At 34.8% G+C, this 20,511-nt stretch overlaps 1 long non-coding RNA gene across 1 annotated transcript; it reads left to right on the plus strand.

Annotated features, from left to right (window-relative positions):
• The first annotated feature begins 10,431 nt into the window (after positions 1 to 10,431).
• On the plus strand, positions 10,432 to 16,123 carry LOC124897082. Its single transcript, XR_007053668.1, has 3 exons — positions 10,432 to 11,226; positions 11,857 to 13,432; positions 13,556 to 16,123. It is a non-coding gene; the product is annotated as an uncharacterized LOC124897082 (long non-coding RNA).
• Positions 16,124 to 20,511: the final 4,388 nt, after the last annotated feature.

Raw genomic sequence — 20,511 nt, forward strand, 5'->3', positions numbered from 1 at the left:
GATCTTTTTCTCCTCGTGGAGCCACTGATGGAGCTGTTACCCATCTTGTTGAGGGAGGGTAAACTGATGAATCATTTGCCAAATGAAGCGTTGATGAAGAAATCATGGGATTATGGCGGTCGAACCAATGGCATGATACTTCCAAAAATGATGCCAATTATGCGAGCGTCCCGCACATTCTTGCAGACATCGAATGTTTACTAACCGGCACAGAAATGGCCGAGCCAATGACCTTTTTATTCGACAACGCTGTGGCAGTACCTGTAAGTGGTCTGGGCTTATGGGATACTAACTAGACGTTTGGAGCCTGTGTATATAAAAGAGCCTGTGAAATAAAAATTTTTATTTCAAGCCACACTTCACTTTACTTTAAAATACATGTACATGTAGTGGCAATAGTTTTTTCTGATAGAATGAAAGTTGAGTTTTTTATAATACAATAGATTGTCAATCTGGTGTAAAATATATTTTATCTATTCTGACAAATAGTTTATCTCTTGCAATAGGTTGGTCATCGGTTGCATTATGCCGATGTTATTTGTGTATGATCTAAGTCTAATCTGTTGCAAAAGAGGGAAGACCTATTTGATAATTTCGAACAGATGACCTAAATTTTACAACATGTGTCTAAATATGTTTTATATTTTACAGCAATTACACACTTGAATATCTTATGCTCGACAACACCAAACCAATAGAAAATACACCACCATGAAAATTTTAGAAATTAGGCTTGAAAATTCATGTGCGCAATACCACCAAACAAGTCGTAATAACGACAACAATGTAGTATCTTCTTGCTCGATTTTTTTCTCTTCAGAAGCCTTGACTTTCTTCAACAAACCCCAGATTATATGATTTGCTTGTGAAGGGTGTCGTTCTTCATACCAATTAAAATAATCCCACTCACCCAATTTCTATAAAAACAAGAACACAATTACAAAATAATTACAAGTCAATAATTAATCAATTAATTAAATAAAAAAATATTACTTTTGAAATCTTACCAGTAAAAAACCTACGATCTGGATTTTGTTGAGTCCAAGAAGTTTTTAATAGAGCTTCATGACCGCACTTACAATATCAAATATCATTATCATAAAAACAATGGAAGATGCGCTCGATGTTGTCTAGCTTAGTTGGAAAAAATAAAAAAAAGATAAAGAAAAGAAAGACCAAATGCAAATAACTTGAAGAATTTAGATGGATAAAAAAAGATGACGATGAAGAAGAAGATTTAAGAATTTAGGGTTAAATTTTAGGAAGAAGATGAATATATAAGACATTGGGGGAAAAATCAGATTCCAAGTCCGCAAAAAGAGTCAATCGGACACATTTGTGCCTATTTTATTTTACTTGTTTAAAATGATCACTGTCTACTTGATGCCTATTTTATTTTAGGTGTTTGAACTGAACATTGTCGATGGATTCCGCCTTTTTTATTTTAATTCACTTTCATTTTTTCACATGTAGTGGCAATTTTTTTTTATGTCCAATGAAAGTTGAATTTTTATAATGCAATAAATTCTCCATCCGTTGTAATAGATATTCTACCTGTTCTGACATTTAGTTTATCTGTTACAATTGGTTGGTCATTTATTGTATTATGTCGGTATTTCTATTTAAGTTTATCTGTTACAGAAGTGGGAAGACCTGTTTGATAAATTCCAACAGATTATCTACCTGTTGCAACGTATGTCAAATATTTTTAATATTTTCCAATAGATGTGATATCTATTACAATAGATACATTATCAGTTGCAATATTTGAATCAATTATTCTATTTCAATTAATTAGTTTAAATCTAAGAAAAAAACAAAATTCATAGACAAAATTAAAAAAATCAAAGCCTTAAGAAATTAGCTGAAATAAAATTAACGAATAAATGAAATGTAAAAAAATTATTACGGGTACAGATCTCAATAAATACATCAACAATTTAAGTATTGATACCAAGGAGGGGTGAGGTTATTACTTTGACAGACTCAACCTATAAAGATCTACTCAATATGGAAAAATTGTTCTTCATCCAGTGCTATGGAATTCGGCTTTGCTAGTCATGGATCTTTATTGTCGCTTACATATGGTTTCTACGCTTTCTGTTCTCCGTATTTCCATAAAAAGAGTAGAGTAGCATAGTGTTCTACATCCAACTGAAAAGCCAGAATTGGTCAATGCTAATCACGGAGATACAACAAAACGAAAAAGGATAACTCATTTGTTCTAGCAAATTAAACAAGTGTTCATCCTATTTTAAATTATCCCAAATAGATTATATTTCTGTTTCAATAATGAATCTACTGATGGGTTAAAATTCTACATGAGAAAGACCTGTATGTAATTTCCAATGGATGAACCATCTGTTGCAACATATGACTCATCTATTGCAGCAGATAGGTCATCTATTAGTAAAAATAAAAGTGGTACGAAGAGCTATTTGCTTTGCTAAAATAGAAGACATATGTCACAACAAGTACTTTATCTGGTGCAATAAGTTAGTCAACTGTTGCAACAGATGCATATATCTGTTTGATAATTTTCAGCAGATGTGCCATGCGTTGAACCATAAATGTGTCTGTTTGTTAGTTGGAAGACATATATATTCACCTTGTTCAGCTCGTGCTGCTCTCCTTTGGACATTGTACATTTCTCAGTGCAACACACGAACATAGGAGTTGCAATTTCATTCTTTTGGATGCTTAATAACACCTTGGAAATCACTTTCCTTCTCCTCTTAGCTTTAATCTCCAATGGAGTGGATGAGAATAAAGTCCTCTTTGATGGAATGCCACCCCTCTTAGATGTCAATTTCTTTACAGAAGTAGTTAATGCATTAATAGCATTAATCACTACATCATGTTTCGCCCTGCAGTCTTGACATTTGCATGCAGAACATTCACTAGGAGAGGCAAAATCTGTTTAACTAGTATGATCATACTCATAATGATTTGTTTTAAATACTGTAAGAGGAGCATCATTAGCACCAACAGCAACACCACTACCACCACCAATAGCTCCATCACCACTAAGACCATCAACAACAAATAGCCCCCCCTCCAAAATTATTTTTCTTGTAATTTTTGTTTCTCCAAACAATTTCATTTTTATCCTATCGATGACCTTAGGATCCGCTAAAGTTTGCACAGACCGTAAAGTAAGAAAAAATGACATCTTCAACTCTCGATTGGTCAGAACTAGCGACAGATGCACAATCTAATATAAATCATTACATATATTAGAATGATGATTGGATCATTCAAAAAAATCATTAATTAAAATAAAAACTTAATTTTAATTATACTTACTGCATCCTTCGGGGGGTTGAAGAGATCAAGAAATTTTGTATTGTAATCAGTTTTGCCAGACAACCATCTCAAGATTCTTGGATAGAAAACTTCTTCCTGGTAGTTCACCTGTTTGTCTCAAATGAGGAATGGCTTCAAACGTCCAAGCCTATAAAATAACGCCAACAAACCAAAACTATTATTGAGTGAAAAAAATGAATGATATCATAATAAAAGAAAGAAACGAAACATTTACCATGAAAGCCCATGGAAAGCAATATAAGTTGACTGTCTTTGGCGCTAACGGAGTCAACAAATATTGGACAGTCATTTTGAAGCTTTTACAACCCCAAGGATAGCTGTTAAATGCCTCAAGATCCTCAAAGAGCTTTATTAAACCAACGCTTAGGTTGTTGTTAGAGTCTCTCGCCCAAAGAATATTATGTAAAAACCATACCAGGCACAACGACTGCTTGTGCTTCTTTGAAAGTTCTTTACCTTTCAATGCATCTATCAAATTTTTATTTTTGAAGCTTGGACCAACAATGGACACCAGGTTAGCAAGATCACACGACTTGCCTTTGCCTTTTTTGGATGTGCGGGGTATTTTTTATGTTAGAATAGGTATAACTTGAGAAGGACGATAACATTTTAGTCCAGTAACTAAGGTAAACTCCTTCCAACCAAAACAAACAGGCATGCCACAGTAGTTTATCCATGCCTCATCCATCTTATCTTTATTTTCATACTAAACCTATGCTTGAGATGCTCATATACTATTTTTATTTAGAAACGAGCATTGTTGTCCTCCGACAAATCAAGATATTTCCCAACGCAGTTGTCCCTAAAATAAGCATCCAATTTTTGTTCTCAAAGTATTTTTCTGAAGGCGTCAAAAGATTTTCCCATGGATGACTTAACCATAAAATCACTCGTTAAATCTGTGGCACCATCGCAATGTATTCTCACAGGATAACGATCAGTGCTAAAGGTTTTGACCAACTCTTTAGCGGAAGGGATATTAGAATTTGGATCATCTCTTTTAAAATATTCCTCCTCCCCATGTTCATCATATTCTGCTCCTGATTGAGATAATGCTTGTAAACAAGCTCATAGAGTGGTGAATGTAGCCTAGTTACTTCACTTGTTCCTTTATTTGGACTTGATTCGGCTTATGTTCTTTTGGGCTTCTATTCTTTTGGGAGCCATATTATCTAAAATTAATAGAAACATATAAAAATATATTATAGTTGATTAATGCATCATTTAAAAGGATAACAGTAAATCTAACAAGCAAAACAATAAAATAACAGTTCCAACAAATCATTTATCTGTTGCACCAAGTATTATATCTATTGTAGCATATAACAAACTTGTTACAGCGGATGAGCAATCTTTTGCAACAATACAAAATGTATTACTCATCTTTTAAGCCAGATGAATAGTCTATGCAATAGATCACACATTGTTGCAACATGAGTGATTTGTTGGAACAGTTAAATAACCTGTTACAGTGGTTGATCAATCGGTTACAGCAATACAAAATATATCACTCACCTATTAAAAAAAATAAATGATCTATGTAGCAGATCACATATCTGTTGCAACATCATCTGTTGAAATATATGATTAATCTCTTAGAATAGTTAAATAACCTGTAGCAACGGTTGAGTAATCTGTTGCGATAATACAAAACATATCACTCATCTATTGAGAGAGATGAATGGTCTGTGCAACAGATCACACATTTGTTGCAACATATGAGTGATCAGTCAAAATAATTAACTAACCTGCAGCAACGACTGAGTAATCTGTTGCGACAATACAAAATATATCACTCATCCATTGAAAAAGATGAATGGTCTGTGCAACAGGTCACACTTCTGTTGCAACACATAAGTGATCTATTGGAATAGTTATCAATGGTCAATATTATTTAGATTTCTTCCAACATTGGGTGGTCTATCGAGGCAGATGAATGATCAGTTGGAAAAATCATGTCTTGGACATGTCCTGCTAGAAGAGTTGATATGATTTTATCCAATAGTAGCTTTATCTATTTTACCATATCATTAATCCGATGGTTCTTCTGTTGCATCAGATGGTTAATCAGTTGCATCAAATTTTCTATCTGATGCTTAATCTGTTGCAACATATGGTTAATCTGTTGCATCAAATAGTTAAACTGTTGCATCATATGATAAATATGTTGCATCAGATTATTAATCTGTTACATCAGAATTATAATCTGATGGTTCCTCTGGTGCATCAGATGGTTGATTTGTTCCATCATCTAAAAAATTTATTGCATCAGATGGTTAATATGTTGCACCAAATAGATAATCTGTTGGATAAAATAAAAAAAAAGTAGCATGATTTTGTTCAATAGAAAAATAGTAATTCATCATTTTTATCAAGAACAAGAATAGAACAAATCAACCCAAATCGTTGTTTTGTTTTTATAAACAAAAATCAAACTTCAAAAAAAGGCAACAAACAACAAAAAATCATAATTCACTTCGAATAGAGAAAAGAAGAAATACCAGAAATTAGGGTTTTGTTCACACCATATTTCAAATTAAAGCAACAAATATTTAAATTGTTTACCAATACTATAAGAAAAGTTGGTTCAAGTTCCTCGTTTTCTTTGAAACTAAAAAGATCATAAATTTTTATGAGTGAAAGAAGAAAAGGAACGATGATGAATTCGAAGCTGTTATGGCCGGAGAGCAAGGTTGTCTTGTCGATTGAAAGTTGAAGAATTCAAAGCTGTTGTGGTTGGAGAGTAAGGCTGTCATGTCGATTAAAGGTTGAAGTCAAAAAGTAACTCGAAACCAAACTATTTGTCGTCGAATTTTGAAGTTGCTGAAGATTGAAAGGGGAAATTTGCATAACTGTTGGTTGGGAGAGAGTTGAGAGAAGGTGTCGAGAGAGAGAGAGGAGAGAGACTGATTGATTTGGATTGAAGAGGGGTGTGGGTTTGGTTGATTTGTATTTTTGAAAAGATTAGAAATTTTGAAAATATTAACAAGTCCACAATTAACTTAATCAAGTTTCATAATGATGTTTGACTCTTTAAGTTGGTCAATATCATCAATCCGTCATTCAAGACTTAAAAGACACCTTTCCTTCAATTTTCTCAAGTAACTTTCATTGGTTATTGCCAAGTTTGCATTTGTATGCTCTGTTTTCTTTTCCTTTATATTTATATATTATAAAAGTTTTTCGTCTTACTGTATATTTTATTTCTTTTTAATTAATAATTCTATCAATTTTTTTTACCACATGTTTATTTTTTCTTACCAATTATTTAAATAAATATTGGCGCCATATTTCATGTTAAAACACGACACTAATACAAAAATCCTGTACTTCTAACTTACATATTGATAATTTTAATTTCTATGATTGTCCTCTTTTATGCACGTTGGAGTACACCCAATGCAGATTATGTTCATTATTGGAGATAGGATGATGAAGTAGATGAGATTGTCCTTCCCTAATTCAGTGTAATACCCCAAAAAATTTTCTTCGTAAAGATTTCGTGAGAAACGTATCGAGTTCTACGCTTTAGAGCGATCCATAAATTTTCTATGTAGTATTTCTAAGACATTGACCTACCATTGCGTAGAGTATCAAATAAGCTTTCCAACGATGTGTAGATTATCGAAAACAGACACTCGAGCGATGAGTTACGACTATTCAGATCGAACTACGACCATTCCGATCGAACTGTGAATAGTAAAACGTGCAGAAAAAAGTACTGAGGCCTGACGTATTTTTGCTTCAACTTTAAATGATCATAACTCCTTGTACATAATAATCTAGGTGATCTACTATATATCAACGGAAAGCTCTGCGAGTCCTCTTTCCAATGAAATTGGTTTCATCTAATTTGTCTATCTGAGCAAAAAGTTATAGTCGATCTACTTCAGCCTATCAAAAGTGAATTTTTGGGTCAACTTCATACGATCATAACTCCTCGTACACAATGATCTGGCTGAGCTACTATATGTCAACAGAAAGATATGAGAGTCCTCTTTCCAATGAAATTGGTTTCATCCAATTTGGATATCGGATTAAAATGTTATGGTTGATCTATTTTAGACTATCAAAATAGTCCACCAAAGGATAGATTCGAGAATTATTTGTATTTTAAGGGCATTTTGGTCATTATACCTTCACGTCATGGACGAAAATTATCCATTTATACCTATATTGAGCCATAAAATTCATGTTCTTCCATAAAAAACATTGAGAGAACTAAACCCTAGGTTCATTTTGAGCTTCAAATATCTTCCAGTTTCATCGTAGAAATTCAAATTTGATCCAATAATCAAAATCATCATCTCGAGACCTTCGAGGAGCACCCCTTATTCGTGTGAACAGGATTCTGTAATCATGAGTTCAATTTCAAGGTATGTGGGGTTTTGAACAAGAGCAATCTTCCGTTCTTGTGCCCAAAGCTTTAATTTTACTATGGTTTTACATGATTTTGCAAGTGAGATTATGTCTAAATAATTCAACTATGATGGTTGAATGAATAAACTTTGATTTATATGATTATCTCAATGTTTTCATGATATGATTTAATAATTATCATTGCGAATTACACACTTTTACCACGAGGTGGTATTTTGAATGATTTTGGGACGTATGTCGAAATGGTATTTTGGAATGATTTTGAGATTTATGATAAGCTTAAAGCTTCTTTATGACAAAATTGAATCATTGAGCATATTGAGATATAATATTTGAGATGTTACCATGAGTCTTGATATTTTCTCAAAAATATTGATGTTGTCAAGACTTGATAAATTGTTACATTTTGACATTTAAAAAGGTTGAGTTCTATTATTGAAATTTCATGATATTCGAAAATGGGTATACACTCAAATTACTTTATGAAGGATTTATAAGACTCAAATTCCAATATGGATATACATGATTACTTCGTTACTCTACTTCTTAAATTGAGAATTTATGCTATGAATTGCATGCTACTAGAATGAATTGATATTTCTAAAGGCTTTCGAGATAAAAGTCGTGATTTGAGTTGTACTACGGGATATGTATTCTTATTATGAATTAAGGTCTCAAGTGCTTTTCAAAAGCTGTTGTCATGATTTAATTGTCGAATTGAAAGAATAATCATTTGAGTACATTGACCTTGAACTCGCAGAGTCGAGATGATTTTGACTATGAGAAAGATTGATTTTGATATAGCTGTTGAGATGAATTTTGGTATTTTTTTATTTTTTCGGATGATTTTGATGAGTTGAATTGTTGAAAATATTACGTATTGAGTTTTCATATCCTTGTCTAAATGTCGAGTCGGTTATGGTTGAATGAGTTGATACCTTATTGATGTTGAAAAAGATTGAAATGTTTTAAGTCGAAGTTGGGGTTAGGAATCCACAAATTATTGATGAATTATAAATTGAGATATTTGTTTTGATCTTTATGATAGACCCTTGTGATGATGATGGTGGATTTTCTAACGCGTTCTGAGCTTGTTGGGGAGTAGTACTTAGCACCGAGAGGGAAATTTGGTATTTCCCCAAACCTATGTGCCACCGTAGGGTTGTTTGATGATGATATTATTGGCCAGAGGACCCAATTGTTATTATTGCAGTTTTAAGGTCGTACTCCCTGGCAAAGAGTATGACGCTCCCGCCAACGGGGGTTTCAAACGTTGGTATTCCATGTAGCTCACGTGGGGTTATCGGTTATAGGAAACTCCCCAGTCCATAAAAGTCATGTTTCTTGATTTACCGAGTCACTCCGAGATTTGAGTCAAAGAGTTGAGATATTATAATGAATTATGATTACCTATGATGAATTTTGACGATATGATAATTTATGATGATTTATCATAATTTATGATTTTTGATGATTTACATGGATTATGAGATTTTACCATTTGAACTATTTATTATGAAAGTATGAAGAGTATGATTTGATATAACTCAAGCCAAGCGAGTCATCATTATCTGTATGCATGTTTTCATGAAATTGATGATGTTATTTAAAGTGTTGCATGTACCCCACATACGTAGTACATTCTCTTTGTGCTGACCCCCATCTACTATTCTATTCAGTTGCAGCATCTGGTTAGCAGGTAAAGGAGCTCTTATAGTTCAAGGTCTTGTGTTGGTTGTTTCAGTTCAGAGACACTGTATCTTCTTCTATCGGCCATATTGAGTGGGATGGTTGGGAGTCATGACCCGTTTATGTACAGGCAATACTAGTAGAGGCTTCATAGACAGTAGTAGTGGTTTATGTATTCAATCTCCTTCTTGTATATGTATATGTGTTAGTAGAATTGTCATCTTGTAATTCCAAGAATGTATTGAACAGATTCTGTATTAGATATTTTCAGCTTCATTCTCTCAAAATTATGTTTTAAATCAGCTGCTTTTGAGTTATACCTATGAAAGGGTTAGCTTAGGGTCACTTATGACCCTAAGCACCGTGTGGCGTGTTGGGACTCGATTTTCGGGGCATTACATTCAGGTACTCGCTAAATATATTTTTCTCGTCTTGCAATAATTCTTCTCCTTAATGATTTTGTCTTGCCTAAGTACTCTAATACCTGCTAGAAGATTATGATTATCCTTGCCTACGTACTGTAATATATTTTCTCCTTAGTAATTAATTTTTGTTTAGAAACACTAAATACGAGTTGTATAGAATGGTGTTTGAATTGATTATATTGTATGATATGGACATGACAATTTTTGCTTATTGAAAACATGAACTTAGATAAGAGGTTTTGGAGGACTTAGATTAGAGCAGAAAGTTTGTTAGATAGTTAAGTAAGTGTTGTCTCACATATATTGACTATTATTAGCATCAATGATCTATCGATATTATTTATATGATAAGTGATAGCTATCATGCTTCTTATATGCAAGTTATTTTATAAAATTGAACCCATTAAAGTGAGGTATACGCGGGAGGCGCGTACAACTAAATTAGTGTGTGTGTATATATATATATATATATTTAATTATTTTTTATTTTAAATTAAATTTAAGCCGTTCGATCAATTTGATCAGACGGATAAAAAATAGTCTTTTATATATATATATTTATATACGGAATACTACCATACATGTTTTTTATTTACTATTATTATTTTAGTGTACTTGTTTTTAGTGGTACGATCTTTTGATCTTACGAATCAAAATTAGTCAAGGATTCCAAAACAAAAAAAATTGTCTCCCTCTCTCTTTCCCAAAAACCATAACGCGTATCTCTCCTCTTCCCAAAATCAGCTTGCGGTCACCATCATTTTTCCAAAATCAGCTCCAACCACGGACCTTCTCTCCTCCTCATCCCTCACCCCTCACCCCTCACCCCTCATCTACCATCCCGAAATAAGGAACCCTAATCTCCACCCAAGCCTGCCGCTAGGATGCTCGAGAATCTCGTTTTTAGTGTCACCCTAACCCGTGAAAATGAAAAGACGGAGAAAACAGACCCTAAATCGATGATAACAATGGAAAAGAAATTCGTATTCGCAATCAATGGCCTGAAAAGTTAAAGATTCGGAAGAGGATTCGTTTCTGAGATTCATTTCAAATTTCAAATCAATTCTCTCACGTTTTGCTTAATTTGTGTCTTGGATCCGGACTTTCAAGTCCGGATTCACCTATAAATACGTCATCTCTAAGGGAACAAGAAAAAAAACAGTGTTAAGAGAAGGAACAAAGAAAACTAGCGAGAAAGATTGAAAAAAGAACCAATGAGAAAAGGTTTGAAAAATTTGTGACAAAAGAGGAGAAAAGAGTGGAAATCAAAGAGAGAAGCGAGTGATGCAGGAAAAAATCGGCTATTATCTTTCTGATTTGGTCCAATTCTGGGGTCCCGTGGTTGAGTTTGCAGTTGTCGGAAACCTTTAGGCGTCAAAGCCTCTATTTTGCTGCACCAAGAAAGGTGTGAAATCCCTCTTTTCATCTCACTCTTTATCTCTTTCTTTTTTTTTTTTTTTTGATAAACAAGAATTTGTGAGTTTTGGCCAATGTTAAGATTTTGTAGTTGTTCTGTCGTTATTTCGATGAAGTAAAGGTGGAACGTCGATTTTCATGAAGCTGGTTTTGTGCAAATATGTAAATATACAAATAAACATACAAAGATGTTCCTCCTCTTTATGTAGATGGCTGATTCGTGGTCAAATTAGCTAGTTAGTAGTTTTTTTTTTTCTTTCCTTTTTGTTTCCCGTTAAGAACGTAAGTTTGCGAAATATGAAAGTATGTTTTTCTTTTCCCGCTTTCCAGTGATTTTTCATTTAGTGTATAGTTCATGGATCGAGTCCCGAAAAGAGTGTGAGTCTTTCGTCTTGCCTTGTAATTTTACTCGTCATCGTCTACGTGGCCGTCGTATATAAAAATGAGATATACGTGACCTCTTATGGATTTACCCTGAAATACTGTATATGCCCACACTGTGTTTTTGGGAGCTTAACTCCATTATTTTTCATAGTTGGTCTCTATCCGTAACAATTGGAATCTCGTGAGTTTGAAATAATTGGGGATAAAAGGGGGTCTGATGTTTATGTTGTTTTAGGTGGTTACACACAATCTGTCTTGAGCCGGGGGTCTATCGGAAACAGCTTCTGTACTCCTTCGGGGTAGTGGTATGGACTGCGTACATTTTATCCTCCCAGATCCCACTATGTGGGGAATATACTGGTTTTGTTGTTGTTGTTGTTATTGTTGTTATTGTTGTATGGTCTCGTGAACAATCGGAAATGATTTTCCACCCCGTTTTGATTGTATTATTCTCCCGATTTTGCCAGACTTGGCTGAATGGTAATTCTTAAGACTTAAAACATTTGTTTTCCCGTTTGAAATATGACTTCCAAAACCTCCCTTTTCTAATAGTTTTCATGTCCAGATGGTCATAGGACTCACATCTGTGATGTTCAAGTAGTATTAAATTTTTGTTTACGTCAAAATTTTGTATTTGGTTGATTTTTCTTTTAAGAAAGTGGGGTAAAATTTTGTATCTATGGCTTAAATTGATATGGCATCATCACGTACCTATTTTATTATCTCTCTGCGTAGTTGCATTTCCTCAAGTTCAAATTGAATAAAAGTGTGTGGTGTTTTTACTTGAGCCTTGTTAAATAATTTTATCTAGCCTCAATTCTCATTCTCACATATGTCCGGTGTCAAAATAGGTGAACATGCAATTCATGTTGGTTTCAAATTCGGCCGTGGAGTTATTCTGGTCTAAATTAAATTACAATTTTCTATAAATATGGCAATTCCGTGTTTAGAATATGTGATGTATTTTGTTCCCAGTGAATTCAAAATGCAAAGTCAACGAAGTTGGTAATTGAGTCAAGTTTTGTGCTTCTTTATTTGGTCTGGACGGACATTCACACGAGCATTTCAAGAATTAAATATATGGCCTTACTTATTTTCGTTCACTGTATAGTCTTAAGGCGCGTATTGTATTTCTTTAATCACTTCCTGGAAGAGTAAAAATTGGAAAGAGGATGGTAAGTGTAACTAGAAACCCTTTTCTGTTTGGCCTTTTGATAGGTCGTTAAGTTTCCATTATGAAAGGGACAATGTGTGTAATTAATGAATTAGTTGCTTTAAAGTGTCCCGGTACTTCTTCACGCGTGTGCATCTATAGTAAAGTTTATTGGCAATAGTTCCCCTTTGGTGGTAGTCTTTCAAAGAATTAAGAGTATTTTGTTCGAGTTTAGTATCTGTTTGATCACATTTTAGACATTTCGAAGTTTAAATGTTTGTTCTTTCTTAATTTCATTTTCTGGGCTTATTACTTGACTCTCAGATTCCTAATTTGTCACGACCCAAATGCGAGAGTCATGATGACACTTATCACGGCGTATCTTGACAAGTAAGCCTATCACCCAAATTGATACAAAAAGAGGAAAAGATAGAAACATCTCAAGGTAAGACTTCTAAAACGAAGCTGAACCATATAAGTAATTATAACAATGCGGAAAACTCTTATTCAAAATACCAATCATGCCCAAAATCAGGTGTCAATAGTGTAAGAAACACTAATACAATTCAGGAGTCAAATACATCAGAAAAATAAATAAAAGAAAATAATATATGTCTCCGAATACTAATAAAGACATAACTACAATAGAAGCATAGAGGTGAACTCCGGATGCTTCAGAATAATACAATTCAGGAGTCAAATACATTAGAAAAATAAATAAAAGAAAATAATATATGTCTCCGAATACTAATAAAGACATAACTACAATAGAAGCATAGAGGTGAACTCCGGATGCTTCAATAATTGCTCGAGTCAAGCAAGCCAAGGCGCACTCGAGCTAGGACCTGCACCGAAAGACTGCTGTAGGCATGAGTATGGTTCACTTGTACTCAGTAGGTATCATAGGCCGATTAAACAAAGTAGTAAATAAAGCATACAAAATATACACTAAGGGCACGCCACCTGCAATTAAAAAATGTCCCATGATGGTAGCTGACACCGCTTGTACTAATAGTTCTATAATATCCATATATAATACAACAACACACAAGATACGAATACAAATATACACATTATCACATACAGGTAGAACAAAAGAGGGGCATGTATAATCAAGACCATCAAGTACATTTAAAGGAAGATAGAACAATTAGACATTAACAAGTCAAGATATAGAACAAATAGGTAAATGACAAGTCAATATGTCAATTCAAACACAACATAAACACAATAAGGCGGGTGCAATATATATGATGATGATGATGATGCATGGTATTGACACATAGCCTCAAGTTTCACACACAACCTCAAGTTTGGCACACAACTTTAAATTTAACAAACAACCTCAAGTTTGGCACACAACCTTAAATTTGGCAAACAGCCTCAAGTTTGGCATATAACCTCAAGATCACCAATATCCACAATTTTTCTCTGGCATGATCATTTGAAGATGGTTCACAAAATCCAATATCCGATACCAATATCTAGTATTCCAATGTTTTCAGTATTTTCAAAGCACATACATAACATAAGACATAAATCAAATACACATATATGACAACAAGTATATATAAAGCAGTAAAACGAACAAGTGAAATGATGTGTATGATGACATGAGAATGACGATGCAATGTTCACAATCATTCAAAATGAGTATTTCCACAACCAAATCACGTGATATATTTTCACGCCTAATCCACATGATGTATTTCTACAACTAGCCATAATGTTACAATTCTACAATCACGTGAGCCAATATTAAGGCTGTTCAAAATCGAATCGTATCCAATAAGCCATCCGCAAAATTGACTTATTGGCTTATTGATATTGGCTATCGGATAAACGGTTGGTGAACGCATTAAAATTTTTTTCATTAACGGCTTATTAAAGTGGGGGTGGATTACACTATTTCCTTATTGGATAAACCGTTAACCCGTTAAAAATTATCATATATTCTTATATTTTTCACCTAAATGTGTAAAATACATATTAATTTATATTATATTATAAAATATAAATTCAAACCTAATGGATCTATATTCGAACCTAAAGGCCCATTCCTAATTAACCTCGAATAATATAAAAATTAAACAGTAAAGTACTAAAGTTATCAACGCAAAAAAGCAAAGCAACAGAAGGTTTGCCAACTTCAAAAGCTCTACCGACTTTAAACTTTAAATATATTTTTCAAAGGAAAGAAAACAGCATTAGGGGCTAAAGTTGGTTGGCTAGAAAAGGAAATCCAGGAAATAGTTCCTGATATTAAGCATGTGGACATTGAAGCACATAGTTTAATTAGTGCATCCTCGTGAGCTTGTTACGATCAAATGCTTAATTTGTTGTAATATATGTCACTTTTGTTTCAAGAATATCATAATGTGGAGAAATTAATGTATTATAGCTTGGGCAAATGAAACTTTTTGCTTACAATATTGAGAGTTCTCTTTGAACCATGTACTACATAAATTGAAAAATTTGTTATGATTGAGATTGCCAATTATTATGTTCTGTTTTCTGTAAGGTGTTTGAATTCAAGTAGAAATTGTGAATGTCCAATAAACCGTCTGATAACCGCCCGATAATTATTTATCCGTTACCAAACCAACCGATATCTTATTGGTTGGCTAGTAGATTTGTATATTTTAAAATCGATAATTGTTAAGCCAAACTGTTATATTTAATGGTTCATCCGATCCGTCCGATAAGCAGCCTTAGCCAATATCCACTCATTACTTCTGTTTCATCCATGAATTTTCACATGTCTCATATACCAATAAGTATGGATATATCACAATATACCAATGAAACCACATTAGGCATTTCAACAACACAATAGAATTATTCACATGTATTCAAGGTTAACAATGTCACATAGGACCCCACACGATCACACATCACATAATATCTCAATTACGATAATTACATCTTATATAGGCCTCCACACGTGCACAATACATAGATAGACATTTTTTATGATTAGTTCCCATCCACATTTTTTATTAACATTTACTACCCAGCCAGTCTGAAAGAGTTAAGCCATAACTTATCTCAAAAGTCGAAATCGGTTCGCTACATTCCGAACCCACGATCTTACTTTTCATGAAAATTCTTAAACTTCACTAAAAACATCAAATATGAAATCTATGCATCAAAACAAAACCAACAACACCTATATTGACTACTTTTAGTTCGGGCTCAAAACGAACCCCAAAACGAGTTTCCAAAAGAGAAAGGCAGAATCGAAACTTTACTTCAAAAACATGTTCTCCATATTTTTAGAAATCTATAGCTGAAAACCCAAGTCAAATCGAGTAAAAAAAGAGGTTCAAATTGAAGAAAAACCATTTTTTTGTTTTACCAGGTAAAATCTTTGAAATTCAGGTTAAAATCAAGAATCGGGGTTGTTTTGAAGGTTAAATTGATGAAAAATAAATAATTATAAGATAAAAACATTATTCAAGTCAAAATGAGGTTTAAAATCAAGCCCTAAAATTTTTGAAGTTTTGAGAAATTAATCAAGAAATTAATAAGGAAAGGGTGAATTTTTATCTTAAATACATAATAAAACCAAGAAATATATGTTAAAACCAAGCTTCACTTTTAAGCTCTCACACTATTTTAGGGTTTAACTCTCAAGGGGCAAGATGAAAAATAAGCAAAATGGGCCCAAAAAGTTGCTTAAATAGTACAAATTTTCTGCACCGTTATAGCAGAAAAAATTGTTATTTTTTTCTCAAGTCCAATCCGAACTTCGATGGGGTGCTCGGAATTCGTTCAGAGTTCGATACACGCAAACGAACTATGCAAACATACTAAATTCGACATTCTAGACGCGACAGCGATATCATATTTTAAAAAAATATTATTTTCACAAAGTTGACCCCCGAAATTTGAAATCACAATTTTCTAAATCGAGGATCGAAATGAGATTTAAAAGCCGTAAAATTTCGGATCTGATGGCGAAGTCGGATTTTTCATCCGAGGTTGTTTCGATCAAATGTGGATCCCATACCCATATTTTTAATTTTTTTCAACTTTCTGATCAATAGGTTGAAATGAGCTTGGGTGCATAGGGATTCAAACCAAAGGTCTACCTAGCCTAAAATTAATATTTCGGAGCTGTTGGCGTAGTCCGTTCAGTCATCCGTCACATAGATCAAAAGATATCCCTATAAGTTCAAAATAAGGCTCTCGAAGCTAGATAAAACCACAATATCCCATAAATGGTACCAAAATACATCGAAAATCATGTCAATCACCCACACACACCAGAAATACCATAATGCAACTATAGGGAGGAGTAAAACAGCTAAATCACGCAAAATTATAAATTTCACATATTTCATCAAACTTTTTGGTCGTTACATCATCCACCACTAAAGATCTAGTTCTTTCTCGAACAAAGACCAAGAAATACCTGAATCAATGAAGAGCTGAGGATAAGAACTATGCATATCAGACTCGACCTTCCAAGTAGCCTCATCTACAGGTCGATGTCGCCACTGGACCTTAACCACAGAGATAACTCTAGAGTGCAACCTCCTAACATCCCTAGCTAAGAAAAATGAAGATCGGATCCTCAACAAAGGACAACCGTTCATCTAACTAAACCGAATCCCAACGAGTGACATAAGACTCATTAGAAATATAGCGACGAAGCATAGAAACATTAAAAACTGGTGAACACTTGATAAATCAGGGAGCAAAGCCAACTCATAAGTCACATCACCAATAATCTGAAGAATTTCAAATGGACCAATATACCTGGGGCTAAGCTTGCCCCTCTTCCCAAACCTCATCGCGTCTTTCATGGGTGAAATTCTAAGGAAAATGCGATCACCAACATCAAATCTCAGGGCATGAAGTTTGCGATCAGCATAGCACTTCTGCCTACTCTGAGCCGCTCTAAGTCTATCCTAAATGACCCGAATTCTATCCAAAGACTCACGAAGCAAGTCTGTAACTCGAGGTCTCATCTCTAAAATATCAAATCAACCCACTGTGGAGCGACAATTCCTCAAAAGGAGCCATATCAATACTAGAATGATAGCTATTATTAAATCCAAACTCTGCTAAAGCTAAATGCTGCTCCCATTGGCCACCAAAATTCATAACACAAGCACGGAGCATATTCTCTAAAACCTGGATAGTCCGCTCTAACTGGCCAACAGTCTGGGGGTGAAACACTCTGCTAAGATCAACCCGAATACCCAACTCATCTTGAAAAATCTTCCAAAAGTGAAATGTGAACACAAACCTCGATCGAAAGTAATGGACACCAGCACACCATGCAGATGCATAATCTCACGAATGTAGATACGAGCCAACTTCTCAGCACTGAATGAGACCTGAACTGGAATAAAATAAGTTGGCTTGGGAAATCGATCCAAAATGACACAAACACTGTCAGAAGCATGAGATGTATGAGGAAAACCAGTCACAAAGTCCATGATGATCCATTCCCACTTCCATTCAGGAATGGGTAACCTCTGAAGCAACCTACCAGGTCTCATATGCTCGGCCTTCACCTGCTGATAACATAGGTAACAAGCCACAAAATCCGCTATATCTCACCTCATACCACCCCACCGGTAATGTTGCCTCAAATCACGATACATCTTAGTTACACTTGGATGGATAAAATATTTAGAACAACGCGCCTCCTCGAAGATCAGCCTAATTTAATCACGTAATCTCAACACACAAACTCGGCCTCCAATCTTCAAAACTTCATCTAAATTAAGTGAAGCTTCCTTAGCCTCACTACTCAACACCTTATCTCGAATCAACGTCAATCCAACATCATCAAACTGCTGAGCTCTAATATTCTCCATCAAAGAAAATCTAGCCTCCACAAAAGCCAAAACACGCCCAAGTGTCGAAATATCAAGCCTAACCATCTGATTAGCTAAAGACTGGTTTTCTAAGGTCAAAAGCCTCTCTTGGGTCAAACGACACTCCAAGCTACCCATGTCAGTCGACTTCTGACTCAAGGCATCCACAACCATATTAGCCTTGCCCAAATGATAGAGAATAGTCAAGTCATAATCCTTAAGAAACTCAAGCCAACGGCGCTGCCTCATATTAAGATCTCTTTGGGTGAGGTAATGAAGGCTATGATGATTTGAGAAGATTTCACAACAGAATCTATACAAGTAGTGCCTCCATAACTTCAAGGCAAACACAAATGCGCACAACTCCAACCATGGGTAGAATAATTCCTCTCATGAGGCTTCAACTGATGAGATGCATTAGCAATTATCTTGCCATCCTACATCAATACAAAACCTAACCCAATACCTGAAGCATCACCAAAGATGGTAAAACCCACACTCTCCTTAGATAAAGTTAAGATAGGAGATAAAGTCAACAAATTCTTGAGCTTTTGGAAACTCGCCTAATAAGCATCGGACCACTAAAAAGAAATCTTCTTTTGGGTCAACTTGGTCAATAGATCTGCAATAGAAGAGAAACCCTCAACAAAACGCCGATAATAACCTGGCAAGCCAACAAAGCTCCAAATCTCGGTGGGCGAAGTAGGTCTAGCCCAATCACGAATCGCTGCAACCTTGGCTAGATCAGCCATAATACCTTAGTCACTACTTGGACCAAGAAAGAAGTAGACTCCAACCAAAACTCACACTTAGAAAACTTAACATACAACTTCTCATCCCTCAATATCTGAAGCACAATCTGCAAATGCTCTAAATGCCCAACCTCACTCTTGGAATAAACCAAGATATCATCTATAAATACAATAACAAAGAATTTGAGATATGATCAAAACACCCGATTCATCAACTCCATGAACGTGACAGGGGCATTGCTCAACCCAAAAGACATGACCAATAGCTCATAATGATCATATCGAGTCCATAAAGCTGTCTTCAGAATATCCAAAGCTCTAATCATCAACTAGTGACAACGAGACCCCAAACCAATCCTTGAAAACACCACAACACCCTAAAACTGATCAAATAAATCATTAATGCGAGGAAAAAGATACTTATTCTTAACCGTCACCTTATTCAGCTATCGATAATCAATACACATCTGCATAGACCCATACTTTTTCTTCACAAACAAGATAGGCGCACCCCAAGGTGAAACACTAGGTTGGATAAATCCCTTATCCAACAACTCCTACAACTGATCCTTCAGTTTCTTCAACTCTGCTGAGGCCATCGTATAAGGAGGCACAAAAATGGGCTTGGTGCCCGACTCAACATCAATAGTGAAATCAATATCTCGATCCAAAGGCATACCAGGAAAGTCCTTAGGGAGCACGTCCATAAACTCACGGACTGAATCCAAGAAAGAAGGGGAAATAATACTGGTGTCACGAATATAAGCCAAGTAAGATAAACATCCCCTCTCAACCAATTTACAAGCATGAACATAAGATATAATCTCTTGTCTTAGGACCCAAATGAAGTACGCTTTTCCAATCTATCCTTAGCACACCCGACGAAGCTAAAGTCACAATCTTATCAAAATAATCTAAGACATCATGATAAGGAGCTAACCAATTCATACCCAAAATAACATCAAAATCGACCATGTCTAACACAAGCAAGTCTATCAAAGTCTCACGCCCTCCAAAAATCACAACACAAGATCGGTGCACCTGATCCACCACTAAAGAATCACCTACCGGAGCAGTCCCTCGCCACATAGCCAGTCTCATCACACATATAGCAACCTCTATGAACAGCCTCAACAGGAGAAGGTACAACT

The sequence above is a fragment of the Capsicum annuum genome, chromosome 3, assembly GCF_002878395.1.
Source record: "Capsicum annuum cultivar UCD-10X-F1 chromosome 3, UCD10Xv1.1, whole genome shotgun sequence".
Classification (NCBI taxonomy): domain Eukaryota; kingdom Viridiplantae; phylum Streptophyta; class Magnoliopsida; order Solanales; family Solanaceae; genus Capsicum; species Capsicum annuum.